Source organism: Vanessa atalanta, chromosome 2, assembly GCF_905147765.1.
Source record: "Vanessa atalanta chromosome 2, ilVanAtal1.2, whole genome shotgun sequence".
Lineage (NCBI taxonomy): Eukaryota > Metazoa > Arthropoda > Insecta > Lepidoptera > Nymphalidae > Vanessa > Vanessa atalanta.
This window is the reverse complement of record NC_061872.1, coordinates 13,597,066-13,614,864: the sequence shown is the minus strand read 5'-3', so window position 1 is coordinate 13,614,864 and position 17,799 is coordinate 13,597,066. Positions and strand designations below refer to the sequence as shown.

The following is a 17,799-nucleotide window of genomic DNA, read 5'->3' as shown; positions in this document are numbered from 1 at the left end:
TCCGACTTCCGGTATCTCGGTTCACTCATTCAAGGCGATGGCGAAATAGATCGAACGGTAAAGCACAGGATTAACACAGGGTGGATGAAATGGCGGCAGGTTACGGGAACAATTTGTGACCCCCGTATTCCCCTTAGACTTAAGGGGAAGATCTATAAGACCATGATCAGACCTGCTATTCTATATGAATCAGAGTGTTGGGCTATAAAAGGGATGACTGAAAGACAATTGCATGTGGCGGAGATGAGAATGCTGAGAGCAATGTGTGGTGTTACGCGAATGGATAGATTAAGGAATGAGTACATATCTGGAATCCGGCTGTCTTGTTATTCTTATCTGATTGTGTGAAAGACGATATGGTTAGAAAGAATGTTACTTGTGAGATGACGTCTGACAGAGAAGTATGGAAGAAGAAGACATGCTGCGCCGACCCCAAGTAAAATTGGGATAAGGGCAGGAGGATGATTTAAGCTTATGTTGAATTACTTTACGCTAAATGTAGTCTCGGTTTTCTGATACGGAAATTATCTGCTTATAAAATTTTAATGGCAGTAAAAACGTCTCCCAATGTCATGAGAATCAATTGTCAGTTATAATAAATGTAAATGGGTAACAATATGTAAGAGGGGCGAGGGGTGTCGGGTGTTCGCTTTTTCAGTAATTTTATATGGCATGGAAATCTATTTTAAAAACAAAAGCTTAAGTTGCATACCAGCAGTGAGATTTTCAAATATTTTGGTCATACATTTTTGTACGTCATGCAGTAGAATGTCACCCAAAAATGTTTTTAATGTAAAATACAATCAAAAAATATTTAGTCGGAAAGTTTTTAGCTTTAGATAAAGAGTAATCGCGGGTTATAATTGTAATGTTTATTTGAATTTAATTCGTTTATGTTCAATATTAAGAATTTATATTCAAATTGAAAACATCAAATATATGTTAATTTTACTTATAAAATTGCCCTTTACTTTGTAAACTAGACTAGTTGATCAACACAAGTATAATATAACAGCAAGACGATATTTATTTTTTGATATTACATAATTTGTTAATAACTTATCAACTTGTCATTAAGAACAAATTGACTTATGTCACATCAACAAAAACGAATCCATCACTTATAAAAGCGCGCGTAGAAGATTTACACTGACAACGGTATTTGATTTAACATTTCAATTATATAATTATATTTACATGCAACATTTGTATCGGCACATATTGAGCATAGTGCTCCACTAACACTTGAAAGTCAAATTGATAGAACCCGTGCATATCGCACCGATAGACGAGAGTTACGCCAAGTTTCTCGTACGTTCAAATTGTGTTACACTCAATATCTTGCTAAACAACGATTGAAATCATCGTGAGAATCTTCGTATAGCACTTGAAATTCTCTAATCTAAGGTAAATATATGCTCCGATAACTTTAAAACTTTTTCCATACATTATTTTTACCCGATACTGCTTTTCGCCAAGTAGTGAAAAATTTACTATTTCTAACCGCAAAAACAAAACATACCTAATCCAAGTAGGGTCACACGAGCATTTTTGAAACGTCAATTAACAAAATTAAATTAATTTAAAACCACAATTTCTAAATCACATTATAATATCCTGCATAAAAATCAACGAATATCCTTTATATTTTCACCTTGGTAATCAAAAGTCCAACGAACAAGCGTCAACATTTAAACACGATGGTTATTTGAAGTTAAAATAAATTATTGTATTTTAGAATCGATGTCAATCACAGGAAGTAACAAAACATGTAATTAAATAAATCTCAGAAAATCGTTTGCCTAATTTGATTTCATATTATATACACATTAAGTTAATGTATATAAATTAAACACCTTACGTAATACTTGTATTATATATAAATATGTAATGTATATTACAGAACATTTACCCCCAAAAAATAACGACAAGTTCAAAACTTAATTAATGTTTATGTGGAATTAGCCGAGGCACTGGTACTCCCCGATTTGCTTACTAATTTATCTCCTGTAGATCTGCATTCGTTAGATAACAAAAATACACTTTTGTTAAAGAAATTTCAGTAAAACGTAGTGTACTTTATTTATTTTTATACATTACTAACAGTTCTTGCTCAAATGGCTAACGACCCTTCTGATATTAGATTTTTTTATTAATATCATTCGATCGAATCATTTTTATTTGTCTTAATTCAATGCACAATCAAAGTCAAAAATCTTCATTCGATATAGAAGTGTTACATTTGCTTATTGATAGTCAAGATAAATACAAACTCGTAATGCAGTTCGGTGACGACAACCTAGTCCGATAGAAGATAAATAAAACCTATAATTAACACATTTCATATGATTTGCTAATAACTCTGCTGTATTATACAAACTGTTCTTGTTTTTTATATATCTTAAATTATATTACAAAACCATTCCACTTTAATTTTACAGCCAAGTTCTGATAACAACATCGTCAACATTGATTCCATATGTTGAATTCCATAACTGATCCCGACTAAAATTATATCATAACAGTTCTATGTTAAAATTATTTATTTGCTTTACGCCTCCTGTGATTAGAATAGGCTATAGTCTCATAGTTCTAGGTTTTCTTATATAACTAATATTATAATTGCAATTTTTTAATCAATAAAACTTGAAAAGCGCGACAGATTAAAAAATAAATTGGCATAGAATTCGATTACTCCGTAAAATATATTTATTCTGATGCATTATTTTTTACTAGAATTGTATTAATGTCCACAACGCGCCATGAAGCGATGTGCACACCCAACAAGCACAACAAAGTATTTACGTGCTTGATTTAGGTTTACAATTCATCTCATGATCGGCGGTGAAGGAAAAAATCGAATGAAACTGCATGTGTTTGATGAAAACCAGCTACACGTGTGTCCGTAGCTCAACAGTGTAACATTAAAATTAACAAATACTGTAGAAAATAATGAATAAAACAATATACGCAGCTTTCTTTACACGGGTGTTAACTTTTGTAAGAAAAAAAGCCCAGTAAAAGCTAAGATCAAATATTTACATTTATCGAAGAAATTCGCTAACAAATTAACTTAAAAGTACATTCAAAGTCGATAATAAAATTGTCGTTATCCGTTTATTAACACTTACCGTGTACCCGAAAATTTGAACAGAGATATTTTAGCATCAGAAAGATATTTAATATGTGTCATATTTATGTATCTAACTAGCACGTTTTTTTTTACAATACTGTCAACAGACGCTTGTTACAGAGATTCTAAATACACTTTCACTAACTACTACTTTCAGTTGAAATTTCATCTAAAATATTAATAAATTAAGACTTGAAACAGAACTTGCTAACATTTATCGGTATTTCTTATGATAGTCTTACAGGACAATAATATTTGTATTTTAAATGTTGGAAAAGAGTAAACTCTTGCTGGTTTAATACAATTCTGTAAAAGGACGATTCAAAAGTACTCGTAAAAGCCTATTTATTTATAAAGTATATTTTGATTTGTTTTGACTTTTGTCATATATCAGTAAATATCAATATGTATATTTTATGTTTAATTTAAAGTCAAACTATTCATAATACCATATAACCCTATATATGTATGTATTTAAATGGACATTGTTATATTTGCCTGACAGGAATAAACTTCGATCGTATTAATAAAAAAAAAAAAATGATTTATACACTTTACAGTATTTCTAACAAAAGCGCTGCATAAACGACAATTCACATTGCTATATAATACTTTTAAGACACAATCTAGCAAATTATAAATGAATATAATAAACGCTTGGGTTAAGAAGATATTATAAAAGTATGTTATTCAGATAATTTTCTCTTTCCATGTAACCCATTGAGTTCAATGCTCTTTTATCGCATATGTGCTAAGGTAAATATTTCTATAGCTAATCATCTCAGGTCAAATCATAACTTTGAACGTAACTTTGATAAAAAAAACCATAAACATCATCTAGAGTAGAAACTTTAGAAGATTTAAGAAAATGATAGACAATAAAACCTACTAAACGTTTTACATTGTCTTTCGTATTATTCGTAATATATTCCGAACACTAGAACTAACTATACTCGCGTTTGAATGGTGATCGAATCAGCGTAATTATAGGGTCAAAGAATTATTTTGTCTTGTTTGATTGGGGCCGAAGCGGCGGCAGTGTAAGACTGGCTGATTCCTCCTGCAGTATTAGTGTTAATGGCCGAAGGTATAAATATATACATATATTATTTATTTGTTATTTATTTATTTGTTTACTAATGGACTACAAAAAATATAAATTCTTGATTATTTTAAGAACAATTGAAAAGTCAATATTATGTATGTGTTAATAATATAGTATTTTAATTCTATTCTATAACGATGTAATTTAACAGAATCATTTCTAGCAGTTGTGCAAACATTCGTTGCTCAATGACCGATTGTTCGTGATCGTGTACCCACTGTTTTGGGTTACTGGTACATAATATTTCTGTGTTACCGATTTGACTATTTTACGTCTTTATTACAACGGAATAAAGCTTAAATTCATTTGTACTGTCGTCAATGGTGCATCGCTGGAAACAATGAAATCTACATGCATGAAGTCCGTGTTGATTTTACCAACAATATCATACTTTACCATGTGTACAATGTCCTTCAAAAATATATAAAACGTGTTTACACAGATGTAGATAACATACCGTTAGAAAATCTGTTGTGCAAATGTGTTACGATCCTTATACATAGTCCGTACCTCAGATATAGTTTCGTAATTTTTAAAACAGTTCATCCACAACTAAGAGGAAATTATAATTATTTCAATTTAAAATATAAAATAGCTGTAAAAACAAATAACTTAAAATGGTCACACGTAAAGATAAAAAAATCTATTAAAAATATATATCATATATATTTATATCGCAATGCGACAATAGTATGTGACCTAAATCATTATTCCAGATATGCTCAGGAATCATTTCGCCATGATGTATTATACAGACAAACCCTCTCCTTGATCATCATATTATATTGATAAAAATCGCATTTAAAATCCGTAGCGTACTTTAAAAGATCTACGAACGAAAGAAGGCTGGAAGCGACTTCGTTTTATATGTAGAGATAAAGAATCATGATACGAGTACATACGGCCAAACTTATTTTATTATTAGATAAATATTTTTTATTAAATACATATTTTTTCATATCGAATGTGAATTATAAATTTCGATTCAAAGAAACTTGTCAAATAACAATATCACCTAATGAGCTGTTAACTATTAATGCTAAAAACAAAAGAGGCCAATATAGAACATTTAGATCAAGTCATTTTATAGCAATAACCACGAAAGTCTATTCCATCGTTTATTAATCAATCATTTAAATAAATACAGGGCTTCAATAACTAACAAAGCGTTCCACGTGATTGTTTGGGGTAAGATATATGAAAGGCGAGACGCCTCTGACGGCGTTGATCTGGAAAAACCGAAGCTTCCTAAATATATCAATTACCAGGTCTAGAAATCGTGCCGACCGTTATAACTGTTACGAACGATACAAATCTAGACCAATATTATACAGAGGTAAAATTTGTTTGTTGTATGTAGGGGTTCTCTTCGTTAGTAATGATCCAATTCTAGAAGAGAGCTATAGGGTGCAAAATAATATTTGTATCATATCATTTTCTGTATTAAAAAATTATACCCTACTACTACTAAAATAGATTATAATTTATTCAAATGCATTTGCTAAATTTTAGAAAAGTTTAAAATCCTTTCTTTCTTTATCTTACCTTATACTCTGAACAACAGATACACTTAAATGATTCTGTGTGTACGTTTTATTTTAAACTTAATCTAAAAAGGTTTTTTCTAACTTGAAAACGAATTAGTATCCGCCGTGATAAATAAATTGAAAGAAAGATAAAATGAAAGTCTACTTAATTCTTTAAATGAAACGAAGTGTCTGTACGATGTCTTCACGCCTGCTTTGAGTCTTATTTTAGAGTTAAGTAACTTGAAGAAGTATAAAATAACGAAGTAGGGACGTTGAACTATTTCAGTGACTACTAAGTGGGGCGTTATCTATGAACACATCACAACCATCATTTATCTTAAGTATTTTAAATATATAACTTACTTTAAACTAAATAATAAATTACAATTCGGTGTCAGTCAGAAGCAGTGAACAAATGACCTATCGTGTTGGTTTGTACAGAATTACGAATGTTTTGTCTCTTTTATTAACAATGCACTGTATATTTGGGATCTCAGGCTCTCTTCAGCCTCTTCCATGCCGAAATACGACAATAAAGTTAATTAATTTATAAGGAAAACATGAGGTTTTATATTTTACTAGAAAATTGGATTTAAATATACAAATATATTACAACTAATAGCACTATATCGCTGAGGCACTGAATGCTTGGTAGTTCTTTTTCACGGAAGAAGCCTCTGAACTAGTGTTGCATATCGATAGTCCACTATCGATACACTACTATCGATAGTATTACCACGTGTCAATACTATTGAAAGTATCGATAGCTCCCCATGGGCAATACTATCGATAGTATTGCGAAAACCATTACTTTAAACCTAAAATATTGATAGTCCAAAGCTAACGATAGTATCTATAGTATCGCTGCTACCAAAAGTATTGCTTACAGAGAGCTAGCGGTACTATCGATATTATCGATAGTATTGCTCACGGAGAACTATCGATAGTATTGATCAAAACGATACTATCGATAGTACTATCGATATCCTGAATAGTTTTCGAGGTCAACTATCGATAGCCAAACTATTGATAGTTCTGCAACGCTGGCCTTAACTCTTGTTATCTATCCTGCACCTGAGTGCAGAATGTATACATAGCTTATGTTCCTTATGTGCTCGGAATTTTATACACTTCCAACCTCCAAGCTCTTAGCTTCTAGATAAAGAATTAAAAAAAACTACAATAACTTTTATTTCACCAGACCCAGTCTTCGAACCCAGGGCCTTAGGATGCAAACATGCAATATACCCGTACCTACCTATTAATACTACGCAAACGATAGAAATTAAAAAGCGCTAAAATTTGCATAAAAGGACAATTGTTTTTCTTTGCGACAGTGAAAACTGCCTTGATTTAATAACAATGGAATCGAAGACTATTTATAAACAGTTTATAAACTTAATTATTATAATGACGTTAATGTGAAGATGACGCAATAACGTAGGTCGAATCGAAATAAATAGTGTATATCATGACTAACGCATAACGGCGAGAGACCTGTGTACTGAGTAAATGCGTCACAATCACAGAATCAAAATATATATAATTTAAAGTAGACTTATAAAAGCATCTGAATAGTCATGCTACAGTATTAAATTAAACGTAAATCTACCAGCAGTTCGGAATGAAGTTTTTACCGACAAGAACCGGCGACACACTTCTTTTTTTTTATTACATAGGTAAGCGGACGATAAAAGGGCCACCAACCTTGGGAACTATGATGTTATGTCCCTTGTACCTGTAGTTACGCTGGCTCACTCACCCTTCAAACCGGAACACATCAATACTGCTGTTTAGAGGTAGAATATCTGATGAGTGGGTACCCAAACGAGCTTGCACATAGCCCTACCACCAAGTAAAATTTCTCCCCGAATTTACACAGGTATGCTTCTTTGTAATATAGATAAATGGACATCTGATGGTAAGATGTCACCACCGCCTATAAACATAAACTGTAAAGAACATTAACTATTCCCAATACTATAAATTATACATCGCCAATTAGGAACTAAATTGTTATGTATCTTAATGCCTCTAGTTACACTGGAATGATAATTAAATACCATTCAATACATTATCTATCCCGTACGAAAATCAATGGGTACAAACTCAACGATTTCTTATCATATTCTTGAGTTTTCTATTGATATTTTGATTTAGCACATAGTGAATGTTTTAATAACTCACCTAGAGTCCGTAATAAGAAACAAGAGGGGAACTTGCATATGTTGCATCAATTTCCAAGGTTTAGTTCGGAAATTAACGAACGTACCGACGCGACCTACTTTATTATAGTATTTAGACTAGTAGCGCTAAATTCCCTTGCAGCTAAAGAATCGAAGACTATCGTTAAATCTAACTGGTGACGGCAAATAACATCCGTACTCGACTTCATTAATAAATAAAACAAAGTAGGTGTGATACTATTTACCTACAAATAATCAGCTGTTTTAACAAAAATACTTGTTCACAACTGGTATTTCCTCGTCTACGTAATGACGCAGCCGAGGTCAGAGAACTAATCTATATGCATGTAATATAAAAATACAATTAGACTTACCGGAAAACGCTTAAATTAATTTTACTTCTGTGTCAATGAATTAATTATCTCTAACAATGAGCTTGACATTGAAAAGTGGTCTAAGCATTACGCAATTAAATGTGCTAAAATTTAAATCATTTACTGTCGATTTCGTAACATTTACAAATATTTAATAATTGAGCATCACTGAGTTCTCGCACGTTTTATATGTTTTATTATCAAAAATTATAAATTCATCTCACACTCGGCGATGACGGAAAACATGACAAAATCTACATGTGTCTGCGCAGGACATATTACAGTGCAGAATAGCGCAACACAGGTGCACTTCGTATTCCCTCACTCTCATCATCCAATAGAAGAGCAAATCCGAAACGAACGGAGAGTTCAGGTGCAGTACCGACGACTTTACGGACATTAATTTTTTTTTTTTTTATTGGGACACAAACAGTATTACAACCAATCAATTGAAAATAATTCATACAAAAATAAATACATAGACCAATTAAGTTTCCACCGATTACAAGTTCATTTGGAGCTAAGAAGAATAAAACGTATAAACACACGTTGGCCAAAATATAAAATAACGGATTAAAATTAAAATATAAAAATTGATGACATTGAGCAAAATAATAATAATATACTACTACTATTATACTATTGATATTTTTTCAACAGAAAAACGAAATAACTTGTTATTGGCCGACCTGTGCTCTGACTCTTGGCCGACCTAAGTAGGTAAGGTCTAGCTAAGCTAGTCACTAAACCAACGACGTAATCAATACTAATATTTATTGACTACTAAAAGAAATAATTGGTGTCAAGTCATGTTTAAGGCAGACGACGATATAGTACGATACAATACCTTACTTATGTAAACAATTTTAAGGTACATTACATTAACAACCTGTAAATTTCCCACTGCTGGGCTAAGGCCTTCTCTCCCTTTGAGGAGAAGGTTTTTGGAGCATATTCCACCATGCTGCTCCAACGCGGGTTAATGGAATAAACATGTGGCAAAATTTTGTTGAAATTAGACACATGCAGGTTTCCTCACGATGTTTTTCGTCACCGCCGAGCACGAGATGAATTATAAATACAAATTAAGCACATGAAAATTCAGTGGTGCTTCCTTGGGTTTGAACCCGAAATCATCGGTTAAGATGCACGCGTTCTAACTGGGCACTGGGCCATCTCGGTTCACAGTTTAAGGTACTTGTTACCGTATAATTAAAGTTCTTGTGAAGAATGTGAGTGTATCGACTGCATTTATCAGCTACTCGTGGCGAAGTCGGCCCAAATTGGCCAATCATCATGTCACGACCAATTGACATCCAATCAACATCGGGAACCGACGGCGCTTTCTTTCGAACACGTTGCGTAAGATGATAAAGATTATTAACAATAGAAATGATTGGTTCATTTCTTTTGTTTAAAGTAAGAAAAACTGTCAACATATTATGTAATATATGAGAGCGATAAAAGATTCCAGGTTTAAAAAATATATTAGGTACTTTAAATATAATCTTTTACAATATAATATAGATCAAAAGATCCATTTAAAAAGTGCATAGGCTGGATTTACGAATTTGAATGGAATTTGGCACAGAAATCATGTTTTGGAATAGAACAGGTACGCTTTTTATCCTTTCACTCCCCCTTATGGGGGCGGAAACAAGAGTATAAAATCAGAGATATAAAGAAATCGCATGTTATGTTTGCTCCTTCTACTGGAAAATGGGTATAGAGGCAATAATTCGGAAAGAGGAAATTCTCACTGGGAAAACAAATAAAATAATATAATGAATATCATTCGGTCAACCGCAAGACCAATCAACAAACAAAACATCATTACGCGACCGAAAAAAAGGAATATTATGAATTAATTATTATTTCGATCAAAATGTGTATAATTTAAAATGTTTTAATTGTCGCTTTGTTACTAATTAATGTGACCATTGTGCCTAATTGTACTTTATTGACATACCCTGTAATTAAAATGGTGAAAAAAGAAACTAAGGAGTTTCTTGACGTTTCTTCTCGGTAGAATCTACATTCTGAAATTTCTGAAATTAGTTTTAAATTTTTTTTTAATAAATAAATATTGGACAACCTCATATACATTACTCTGATCCCAATGTAAGTAGCTCAAGCACTCGTGTTATGGAAAATCAGAAGTAACGACGGTACCACAAACACCCAGACCCAAGACAACATAGAAAACTAATGAACTTTTTCTACATCGACTCGGCCGGGAATCGAACCCGGGACCTCGGAGTGGCGTACCCATGAAAAACGGTGTACTACTCGACCACGGAGGTCGTCATGAACCTACTTGAATAAAGAATATTCAGATTTTGATATATTTAAAAAAAAAATGCTTTCCATTTAAGTTTTGCTTGTTTGTTAATGGATGCACGCAACAACTACTCATTCAAACAATATTGAACTTGCATTGACTACGAATTATGCATGAGTTTTCACTTTTAACACTGGATGCGAATTTTACACATATCTCTTAATTTCAGAACCCACACAGATCCTTATATGACATAATACATAATTATGATATTTTGCTGTATTTGTAGGTATTGTACATTTTCTGATTTTTCCGAGATATTGATATTCCGAGATAATTTATTATTCCGCGTCTTTCCAAGCGAAAGCTGCCAAAACTATAAAATACACAACAAATATTTGTATGTATGGTCATTGAAAATATTCGCAAAATCATATACCCTTAATAGATAAGTCACATAAACGATTCCCCTTAAACAAGTAAGATAACTTCATTCCAGTCGATTTGTAGCTCCGTATATATTATTTTTAAGTAATTTCTGTACATAAAAAAGTACTTTTTATAATAAGAAGAATTTACATTTAGTTTAAATACATAACAAAATTGAGAGTGTTAAATAAACATATGAAAAAATACGACGAGTGCAGTATGACCATAGTACGGACAAATTTTATATATGTATATATGAACTATTTACAAAATCTCCATTTGTCTATACGACGTATAATTATATTCTCAATGTATAAACAGTCCGCACTTGTTCTACTAATATTATTGATATTAGCAAATAAACAAACATTTGTAAACAAACAACAGTGTCGTCTACGATGATCGTCGCTTGTTGAAATAATAATGACGGATTTATTAACAAAGACGGGGTGATACATGTATAAACGGAAAGCACTATATCTTGGTATAAAAATATTATCTTAGGGGTAGATTATTCGATTAAGTTCCCGGTAGTAGCATCCTTATTGCCTTTTAAAATTTTTAAGGTTTTTATTGTTTTTTAAAATTTTTAAGGTCTTAGGTAGAAACGGGCCACCTTAAAAATTAGTTGTGAATCCGTCCTTTTACACTAGAACAATCATTTCTTTCATAAACATATGAATATATAGATCATCTATGATTCGAAACGATTTTCAATTCAAATAAGTTCATTTTCGAAATAGGTTATATATTGAGAGCTGTTGATAGAATAATCTTGAGTCGCTGATGTAGCAGCGCCTCACGTCTCCGAAATGTCACTCCTAATTAGTCGTATTTTGTAATATGGTATTTATATTTAATTCTATTTCGCTTAATTAACGCGAAACCAGCACCCCTCATTAGTGGAGCATGGTAGGTATAGCTCCAAAACATCTCAAGACCAAGTAATGGACTAGTTAGTGTCACATTTAGGTAAGACTGTTTCTATACTTTTTGCTTATGTTTTGTAATATATAAATAATCAAATTGGTTTTTGTACTAGTACACTTATACACTCCTTACTATTTCTATGTAACGCCGAGCATTTCAAATACAATTACGTTAATGGCATTCGCTATTGGTAGAGATTTGTGTGCTTGTTCAAGATACAGCCGAGTCATTGTATATTCTGCCGCCAAACAGAAACACTTATAGTATTGTTCTGTTTCGATTTGAAGAGTGTATGAGCCAGTGTAACTTCAGTACTTAGGGGCGCAAGGGTGATCAATGACTAATATTTATTAAAGTAGCAATGTCTGTGAGCAATGGTGAATATTTTCCATCGGGTTCAATGTAAAGACAATTAATAATGATTATTCAAAGTTGCGAGCACGCAATAAGCAAACGAGGCTGAGAAAGAAGTGCACGAATGCCAAGTTCCCCAACCTAACAATGCTGCTCCTCTAATTGCTAACAATTTGTTCCTGCTAAATGCAACCTGCATAAATAACTTAATATTAATTGCCACATCGCAATTTAACATTATTATGTCATCACCTTCATAAAGACGTTAATATTAATGAATAGCAAACCTCGTTCATGATAAGCGAGTACACGCAAATTAACGTCTCTCGTTCGCTGCTTACATTTGACATTTAATAGTGCGCTTCCACTGAAATAGTCGGCAAATTGTTTGCAGCGGTTTAAAAAGCCAACGACGATTATACATAATTGTAATATTTTTTGTTGACAACTTAATTACAGAAACTTTTATAACGAAACAAAACTCGTCAATTTCCCCTTTTGTGGTGACGCGGCTTTATGTTATTCAAATTGAATTGAGACAATGTCTCTCGGTATTTGATTCTTTGCTTTAATTCCTACATAAAAACATTACATCACGAATGTTATGCAATTTTGAGGTCAAACATTATCATTATGTACGTATTAAATAACGATTGAAATACCAGTGTACAATTTGTTTAATAGCAGCAAAGTTATTTTACATTTTTTCGTGATGTATTCATGTTTTTTTAATAAAGTACCTAGTAAACGGCTTGCTTTTTATTTTCACGTTGACAGCACTGCACCAGCGGACCTAGACTTGGACTTTTCCAAGGAAATATTGTCGATTTAGTTTGTAGAAAATGCCAAAATATTTGGGAATTCCGTATATATTTGATTTCTCGCACGATCAACAATTGACGTATTTCATTGAAAACGCATCAACAATTGTCGAATTCACTTAATCTATCCTCCTAGAAACTTTCCAGCAATAATTGCACGAATTTTAAAATCGATCGAATGAGCGATAATAGCATTGAATACAAATTATCTTAAATAAATAAGTATGAAAACTACGAAAAAAATCACACTCCGGCGAGTACGAAACAAGAAAATATTATGTTACTAGAAAACATGACAGGCAGTGAATATAAATACCATTATCAACACTATGACAAGGACTTTTGATATAACCAACTGGCCCCAAAAATAATATTTCAAGGGACATATAGATCGAGTTAAGACTCCAGACAGATTTTCATGACAATAAATCATCGATAAGATTAACTGAGCTATATAATAATTTACATAAAGGTAAGGTTTAAACGAGTCTCCTTCGCGGTCAAGGCGAACGAGTACCAAGCAGGTGTACTGTTCTGTATCACGTTACTATTAAACCTAATAGACTAGAGATCACTTCAGAAAGGTTAACTAACTACGCCGACTTCCTACAATACATGACATTTTGGAGTCAAGAGCCAAGGGTTATGATGAAATTTTAAACCAGACAAGCACAGACAGACAAGCTACGAACCCGCTTAGCGCAGCGTTTTATAAGAAACTATAAGGCTTTCTGGAAAGGCTTAACAAACCCTAGTCTTAGTAACTTTACTTTTTCTCACGTGACATCGGTTGAGAAATGACCCAGACACTATCTATGCCTAAGGGCATTTTGATGCCGTAAGCATTGGCCTGTACTGTGATAGTTTACATTAGAGTATTACATAAGTGAGTGAGAACTCAGCATTACAGTGTGTATTGATATAATTTATAATATTACATCAGTGAGGATGAATCGAGTATTATAGTACAAACAACTGACTTGACTGCAGGCGAACGCTCGAAATAAAATGATAGATTGTTATATTTCAGGCAAGTGCTGCCCTTGAGGGACTGCCCTAATAGTCTAAGATACAGGACAAGATAAGACCTCATCTGTCATTTGATGAGTGCCACATTATGCTAACAGATGGGTACATATTTCTTATATTTATTTATTAATTTCACCAGTTCCATATGTTTTGGTCAAATTATGCAGTTATAAGGCAGTAAAAGGCAGACAATAAAATACGCTGAAATTTTGCACACTTTTCGTGCTAATGCTAATACAATCTAGGAATATACTAAATTACTATCATAGTTTTAAAAAAAAATATATACCTACTTGATATAATATCGAAAGACGCTTACGGCCTGGCTTACAGACATATTTAGTGGATTTAGTTAAACGTTGATTTCCCTTTTTTATCATCATTCACTTGGGGTTTGTGAAAGCCCGCCTGAGTAGGTACCACTCATTACATATTATAGCTGCAAACGGCATTACTTAGTATTGTGTTCCGGTTGAGAGACTGAATGTGCTAGTGTAACTACAGGCAAGGGACATTACATCTTAGTTCTCTTAATTGGTGGCGCATCCGGAATATAAGGTTTAGTTAATATTTCTTATGGCGCCAATGACAATTGGTAGTGGTTGGTAGATATGGGCAGTGCCAGTCCGCCAAATTAAAAAAAAATAAACCATTATTTAATAAATCTCCCAAATATATAGGAAAAACCGTTAGTCATGTAATATGTATCAGAAATTTTACAGGATACTTGATTATACCAGTATATGAAAATAGTTTTAATGAACTTGTAAGTCAAATCTTCCATAAAAAACATCAAGATGAGTTATAACATCCGAAAAGCTGCCGACAAATGTTAAAAACACGTATAAATCAAAGCAATACAGAACTAAAACATAATCTTTACTAAAAGTGCCATTAGAATAATCAACGAGATATTACCAGATTTTCCTGAACTGTTAAAGAGTAGGGAATAACTTTAAATGTGTGTAACCTCATAGTTCTGATTATGGTGGTCTTTGATCTAGTTGTCATAAATCAAGTGAGACCGCCCCAGTCTATGTACCATTAAAGGTTATTAAAGCGGGAGCAGGATGGACCAAATTATACGGTCTGACCGCGGTGTGGCCAACAAATATGCGCCGCGGTCCCTGACCGAAAGTATCACGCACGTGCGCCAAATTAATTTTTCAAAGAAGCTTTTAGGCGAGTTTCAAAGACATCTTGGAAGAGGTTTTAGTTTAGTAACAACTAGCTCCCGTCCCGGCTTCTATATACAACTTTAAAATTGAAGAACAAACATAATAAATTATTTTTTTCCGGCTAAGTTAAGTTGGTTTTTTTGGCTTGTCTTCACTATTATATGCATGTATTAAAACTTATAAACTTTCCTCTTGAATCACTCTATTTATTGATGACAACCGCATCAAAATCCGTTGCGTAGTTTTAAAGATCTAAGCGTAAAGATGGCGGGAAGCGCCTTTGATTTACACTATGTAGAGTTTGCCTATTGAAGCATCTTAATCTTGCGAAAGGCGACTTTTGCGATATGTAAGAAAAGCTTTTATGATTAGAATTAAGAATTAAGAATTTCATTCAACAAATTTAATACAATAATATAGGTAAATGTGTTTGTAATATATATTTAACGTAACTCTAATTATTACTATATATATTTATAACTGGGAGAGCATTTATAATAATTATATAATATATGTGTTTAGTGACTTTATAATAAATATTACCCTAAATGATGCACTTATACAGAAAAATGCTAAGTTACAATATTAAGTTACAAACGATACCACTGTGTCTTAGGATATTCCCTATAGATACCCAATGAGGGTTTTGCAATACATATTTATTAAAAATATATCATAAATGCCTACAATAAATTCGACAATTAGTCTCATTATATTCATGAAAACACAGTCATATTTATTAAGTTAAATAGTGACTATAATTTCCGTTATTTTAAGTTTTAACAAATCAAAGCATATTATTCAAATAACAAGACACATAATAGCTATTTTAATTTTAAGTAGAAGTTGTTAATTTTAGTGTTGATTTAGTTTACAAATAAAACTGACTTTCTAGACATGCCACAGCATTTTGAGCTTAGCATTTTTTCTTAAAGTGAAAGTTTAGCCAGTCACCAATTGAGCTGAGAATTTTTGCCTAATCTTTGGTTCACATAAAACCAACTTTAAATACTTTACAATTTAAAATAATGTGATTGGTGAATTATACATATAATATTTATCTCAGTAAATAAATATGACCTAGCATGTAACACAGCAAAATTAAAAAGTTCTCAGCGGGACAGTCAGTACCTCAAATTTTTCTGTAAGAACTTTTAACATTATTTGGTTGGGTTCGCATTGAATTATATATATATAGTCAAGCAAAACAATAATTATATCAGACATAAAGAAACATATCATATTACATACATATTATTTATTCTCTATATTGGAATTAACTTTGTCTCTGGTTGAAATAATTAGTATTACTATTCAAGTAAATGGAAAAATTCATACTGACAAGACAAATACATTTATTTTTATTAATAAATGTTATTTACTAATGGATAACAAAATGTAATTAAGTATCGTAAATTTATTTATAATGACGAAAGATATTTCAATATTATCTATATTTTTTAAAAATATAAAAATTATAATCTTTTTTCTTTTACAATAGGGTAAATATTTACCATCAACAAAGAATAGTTAAAATCGTATTGCAAAATTAGTAAATAAATAAAAATATCTCCAAGTTTCCAAATAGGTTTTAGTACCTATTATTTATGAATTAGAATGGACGTATTTTTAAAAAGTATATATATTACTTACCAAAACACTGTCTTTAGTATGCTTTAGGCAGCTTTTGCCTCTTTTCGCCAATGTTTATTTCCCTGTACTAAACTTATCGAATTTCGAAATTTAAATTCATACTTTCTCGTCAGTCCTAAATACGAAAATATCACACGACCTTATAAAATTTACCGTCGAAGTAAAATATCGTGTTATTTATCATTATAACACATAAAACGAAAGAAAACGAAAGACAAATTGTTAGATCTAACACACGGCTGATCCGTACACACGACAATTTATTTTGTTTTTCCACAGATACAGTACAGATACTTTACTATGCCAGAGCACCGGTACATCTGCTGCTAAGTGTAAAAGAGACAACAATACTTTCTACCAGAAGGATAGAATAAGACAACACTAATAATATCTGCTCTTACCAATGACAATGGCGGGCTGGCGCCATCTTATCGAGAATGTTACCATTAAGAATATTTAAAGAAAAAAACGTTTCAATCTACGTAATAAAATTACTCTTATTTATGCGGTTGCAAATACACATAATCAAATAAATATAATTATATATTTCTGCCCGTACTTTTTATTGATTTCAGTGATATATATAAGATTTTTTATCAAGTAAAAACTCATAAGTGTTTGACATTTTATAACAAGTACTTACTGAAAATAAGTTTGATACCTTAAAATAAATAAAAAAGTACCTTATTTTTTGCCACGAGCAAAATCAGTCTCCAGCCAGATTAGTTTAATAGAATTTTTGAAATATATTATTTAAATATGAATTTATTGTAACATAAACCATGTTCAGATTTTTC

General features: G+C 31.9%; 1 protein-coding gene across 1 annotated transcript in view; it reads right to left on the bottom strand.

Annotated features, from left to right (window-relative positions):
• The window catches only part of LOC125073339 (innexin inx1), a 48,362-nt gene extending 31,106 nt beyond the window's left edge, over window positions 1–17,256 (bottom strand). The window contains exon 1 of the mRNA XM_047684130.1: window positions 17,003–17,256. The gene's annotated coding sequence lies outside the window, so the exon portion shown is untranslated. The remainder of the gene's footprint in view (window positions 1–17,002) is intronic.
• Window positions 17,257–17,799: the final 543 nt, after the last annotated feature.